Genomic DNA, 6,000 nt, shown 5'->3' with positions numbered 1-6,000 from the left:
AGTGATCTCAGGTACACCAGAATGGTCAGCCGAGCAGGTCCTGTTCCATATGCGACAATCGTCGTGTTGCTGAAATAATAAAAAAACAATCAAAAAAACTGAAATAAGTCCAATTCGGGGGAAAGGAGGATGTGATTTTTTCAACGGCGATTGGAACATATCTGTCATCAAATCAATGATACCATATTGGGTCTGCATAATATGACATCTAGAAATTGATAGACTGGTTTAGAACTAAACTGGACACAAAGAGAAGATTCACGATAACTACAATCCCGTTCCCTTTTCCAGAATGTGACATAACGAATTAGACTTATCACCGGATTTGTACTAGTAACATAATCCATACAATGTTTGCAACATGTGAGTCACATGTGGAGAAGGCCATGATCAGCAGCTTACCCTTCCGGAGCATCTGATACCACCCCAGTATCGAGTTTTCAACAATGAGCAAAGCCCATACAGCATAGTCAGCTATAACAGGCCCAGATAAGACAATGTAAAACAATTCAAACGAGAAAACTAACGGCCTTATTTATTTGAAAAAAAATTGTTTATTTGTCTGTCTATTGGTCTTTTCTTTTTTAGCCATGGTGTTGTCAGTTTATTTTCAGCTTAGGAGCCGAACTTATATAATTATGAGTGGGTTTTCCCGTTTGAGTGGTTTTACCCTAGCCATTTTTGGGGCCGTTTATAGCTTGCTGTTCGATGAGAGGCAGAACTCCTTGTTGAAGACCGTACTTTGACCTAAAATAGTTTACTTTTACAACCCCTGAATTGGACGGAGAGTTGTCTCATTGGCACTCATGCCACATCTTCTTATATCTACATTATGAACTTGAATGTCCTTTTGGTCCGTTGCTTCTCTTCTTCAATTTAATTATTCTGTATCTGTATCTGTATCCTATGAATTTCTGCCAATATAGGCACACCTCCGTTATATGGAGTAAAACAATAAAAATAGTTCCACCACCGCAACAGTATAGAATATCAATCCATCAATATATATACACTATGAGGATTATGTACACAGTTCACAGTTTTTGATATTTATTTATCCTTTTATATGTAAAAGATAAAAATTGTCTTTATACTATTTAAATTCTATTTATAAAACTTAATATTAAGCCTAGGCGATCTGCAAAAACCCTATTTGACCTATTTAACTGACTTTAAAGTTCATCTTTCTCCTGCTACTTATCAAGTCCATTTTTGAAAGTATTTCATACCTCTTATTGTGTAATTTATAAATTAATTGTCTACACAAAGGTTCAATTCTATAGCTTATATCATTTTCTGACTCAGCACTGCAAGCATAGTGGAATGGATTAATAATTAGTTGCAAAATGTCAAGCTGACTATTAGAATGTTGCAAAGCAGGAAGCTCACTACATTTATATATAATGTTTTTCAAAATTGGTGTACGAAATTGGTCAAGTGCTCTACAACACAGCAAGAAATGTGAAAGTGATTCTTCTGCTTGGTCACATAATTTTGCATCCAGGAGGCCTATATATGTTGGGCGCTTAAGATCTTTATTCTCTCTTTCAAATTCTTCTACTATAAGTTCACAAAGTAATGGTGATGAATTTTCTGTGAAACCTCTTTGTAACGGATTTTGACATATTATTATTTTACAGTTCTCTCTAAATTTTAGTATCTTCTCGATAACTTTTCAGAATGTTGGTGTTACAGTAATTCCTCTGTAGTTTTTTGCATTTTTACATTCACCTTTATTTTTAAATACCGGAAAGAGGGTTCCAATTTTGAGTGAATCAGGAATAAAATGTTTTTCAAATGATTTGTTGATTAAAGCTTGTAAGTATGTTAAAAGGTTGGCACCGCCGTGGATAATATTCTCAGCTGTAATGCCATAGAAATCTGCTGCCTTGTTTCGGTTCAGACTGTTTATAGCTTTTAAAATTTCTTCCTGTGTTACATTAACATGAATAAATTGCTCACTGCAGAGTTCAATGATGTTTTTATATTCATTTTCAGTATTCTTTAGATAATTGGAATCAAAATTTTCATCAAGAGTGTTTTCTGCTAGTTGACCAAAATGTATTTTCCACCCCTCCATTATTTGCTCTGGAGTGTTATAAATGTTATCACCTACATTCAGCTCATCTATACGTCTAGATAGTTTTCCACGTTGCTTGTTGATAAGTTTATAGAAGAGAGTTTTGTTTGATGAACTTGCTTCAATAATTTCATTTCTTTCTTGCATGCGTTTTTGTGCAATTTCCAATCTACAAGTTTTTCTCAGTTCCTGTGTTGTAATTTTCTTTTCAAGTAGAAAAGGATCTAAGCAATCAGTTGGCCGTCCATTTGCTTTCCAATAATAAAATGCTGATTTCTTATTCTTAATAGCTTTTAAAATTTCTTCAGACATTACTTTTAATTTTGGTTTATTCTTTCGAATTTTTGGTTTTTGTGCTATCTCATTGGTGGCTTTTGTTATTACAGCTGTTATATCATGAAAACCTGTTTCTATATCATCTTTTGTATTTATAACTTTTAAAGATGTAATAAGTCCCTCATTAATTATCTCAGTGTACTTCAACAAGTCTGCTTTATCCCATTTAACTTTCATTTTAGTCTTAAATTCTGTTTTCGTATTTGAACTCTTAGTTGTTTTGAAATCCAAAGACAATAGAAGAGGATAATGGTCAGAAACATTCCCAACTAAATCACATTTCCTAATATTAATGATTGATTCTTTAAAAGTTTCTTGAAAAAGTATATAGTCGATTGCAGTACAATCACTCCCATTAGCGCTAATGAATGTTTTTCCAGTATCTTTTGTACACAGACAGTGTTCGTCCATAAATGACACTATATATTTCTGTCTTATCGAGTCATTAGATCCAAAGATTTCCTCATTAAAGTCACCACCTATTATTATTTGGTGTGTTAGTTCATAGGTTGTCAATATTTCATTCAAAAGATCTAGACATTCTTGAAATTCTGTTTGACTATTTGTTGAACCTTTACACGGCAAATATACTGAAATGACTAATAAATTTGGGTCACCATTGATCTCTATGCATTGTATACGATTATTTCCTATAGACAGTGGAGTGACTATGGAGTCAAGATTTTTCTCCCATAGTATTGCAGTCCCACCATAACCTCTTGGCATTCTCCATGGAGTAATTGGGTCGCTGGAGTCTACTGCTTTACCAACACCCTTATAATCAAGTAGAATGTCATTCAACATCTGTAACTGACAGTGGAAGAGCCAGTGTTCTTGAAGTAGATAAATGTCAATAGAGTCTTTTAATTCATGAAATAGTGGACCACAGGTTAAAATGTTTTTACAATTAAAATCTAAAATCTTTAATACATATTTACAGTTTTTAGCCTTCTCTTCTATGGATCTAGGTTTTATTGCTATATTTTCGGACGGATGAGGCTCTGTTGGTATAAAAAATGCATGTCACTGTTGTTAACTTCATAGCTTATAGGTGCACCTTCTAGGGAGATGTGGAACCAATTGGGATCACTTTTTCCTATACTCTGTTGATTGTTGACCACTTCTTTATCATTCCTGTATGATTCATTTGAGTGTGAAAGTTCAGTCTTGTTAACATTCAATTGTTCATTTGGAAGTATTTCAATTAAGTTTTCTATACATATGTTTCTATCATGGTTGACATCGGGGTGAAGGTTAGCTGAATGAATAAATTCTGTATCTTGTTCCCTTTTTTGAATGTGATCATAATGGTAGTAGGCATTTGAGCACTGATGACTTGGTTGCAAATGAGATGTATTGTGAAAAACAGGTTGGCCGTAATATGGGTATTGATGATTTGGATGTGGAGTTGTAACATATGGTTGATTTCGAATTGAATGCTGATTTGGAGAGTATTGATGTGGATGCACAAATGATTTTTGCTGATCATACGATTGTTGACTAGAATTAAACTGTTCCGAATTTGATGATATATTACCGCTGTTGTTGAGAAGTTTGTTGAGTTCTTCATCCACTTTACCAAGTACGTAGTTGGTGACTTTGTCTCTAATTCCCACTATGAGTTTATCACTTGAGGTACTATCATGACTAACTTTGTCTTCAGTGTTAGGGATACTGTGGATAGTCCCACTGTTTCCCTGTGTAGTCTTATAGGCCTCTAGTGTCTCAATTCTTGTGAATAGAGTTTTTACGGTCTGTTCCAACTCTAGGTTTCTTGCTTCAGCTTTAAACAGTCTATCCAGCACTTTCGTTTTTTCTGACATGTTTTCATTAATAGCAGTCTCCTTCAGCTTCAACTGTTCATCTTTTTTCCGCAATCTCTGTTCTAGTTGTCGAAGTTCTTTCATTTTAATTTTCTGAAATTCGGAATTTGCACTGGTTTCATTTTGATCGTGCGCAGTGGAATTGATGTTATTTGAGCATGATGAGAGAGTACTACTTGTTGTTATAGTTTCTTCATTCCTTTCTGTATGTTGCGTTGAGCTGTCAACAATTTTGTTGTCTACTAATAGACCTTCTTCATCTATTGTTTTAGCCAAAGTTTGCTGATCTTGTGTGTCAACTGGTTGTACAATTTCACTTTGGTCTTTAAGCCCTAGACAAGCAAAGCAGGTGTGGTTGGTGGTGTCCATACAAGTATTGTGAAATTTCATCAGACAAACAGAACAGCAATCTACATTGTTTAGTATAGACATATCACACGCCTGACAGTTCAATACATTTTCTTCTTGTAGAAGTGACTCAGCTAAGGTTATGTCTTGTTTATCATTCGCCTCCAATGCCTTTACAATATTATTGTTTTTAGCTTTTTTGAGAGTACAGACTGTACATACATAAGTAAAATCCTTTCTTTTCACATTTTTTACATCATCTTCAGAAATTTTTTCACAATTATAATGTACCCAGTGACCATAGATGCAAAGAACAGCTTTTGTTCTGCAATTTCTGTTACATTTGAGGCATCTCTCCTCTTGATTTATATTTGGCACAATATCCATTTGAGATTTTGATGTATTTGACAATCCTAGCCCAGAATGCAGCGTTGCAATTGCCTCTTCAAGTTGCTCGGCGAGCTTTCTGTTACTTTTCACTATGTTTATCTTTATACCAGATATCTTGGTGTCCGCCATTATATTGTGTATTTTTGAAATGTCACACAGTTCAAATCTATTTGCGTTTTTACCATTTATCAGCAAGGTACACTTTGTTATATAGGCGTTTATAGTAAAGCTTTTATTTGATGTATCAGTGATACTATAGGTTATTTGTACATTATTACCCACATTGTCAGTTGCAGCAGTTTTACTGAAGTCAAGTATGTCCTGTGAATTTTTATAGTAGATTTCACATGCATATAAAAAAAAAGCTCAAAAGTTATAGCATCAAATTTTCCAGTGATACCGCCTCCGGTTTTTGAGTATGTTATTTCAGTGACTTTAGTACTTTCTAATTTTTTCTTCAAAGATTTTTCAATATTCAAAGTATAGTTGTTTTCATATTTTTGGTGCGGGCTCATATTATTGCCTTTGTTGGACGTTCTTCGCTTAGTTCTTTGGGCTAGCTCCATATTCTTTAATTTTTTTATTTTTAACCAACTAGCAATTTAGTATAAAATATGTTGTGGCAAGTAAGAGTACTGTGGAAAATCCCACCGTTCCCCCACTATGTCACAGCGGCGATATACAGATTGTCTTTAAATTCAAATATTTCAAAGCAGGATTGTTAATTACCAACAGTCAACTTTTATTTGCTGGGTTATCTTTTTTAACCAGACTTTTGCAAGGTTTTTTGAAGGATGGATGCCGTCTTTATACAGTTTGAAGTTATATTGATTTCTGGCTATGTTCAAACTATTTTTGTTGCTTGTATTGATTCTATGATGAATATCAGCTGATAAATTTGGAGTTCTAGTTCCCAATGTGTCATTCATGTATCTTTTGTGATTGTTTAATGCCTTTATTTGTTTTAATAGAATGTCGTCATCATTTGAATTTTTGAACATCTGGGTGTTTTTGATACGAATT

This window comes from Mytilus trossulus, chromosome 6 (assembly GCF_036588685.1).
Source record: "Mytilus trossulus isolate FHL-02 chromosome 6, PNRI_Mtr1.1.1.hap1, whole genome shotgun sequence".
In the NCBI taxonomy this organism is placed as follows: Eukaryota; Metazoa; Mollusca; class Bivalvia; order Mytilida; family Mytilidae; genus Mytilus; species Mytilus trossulus.
The sequence above is the reverse complement of the archived record's forward strand: the minus strand, read 5'-3'. Positions refer to the sequence as shown.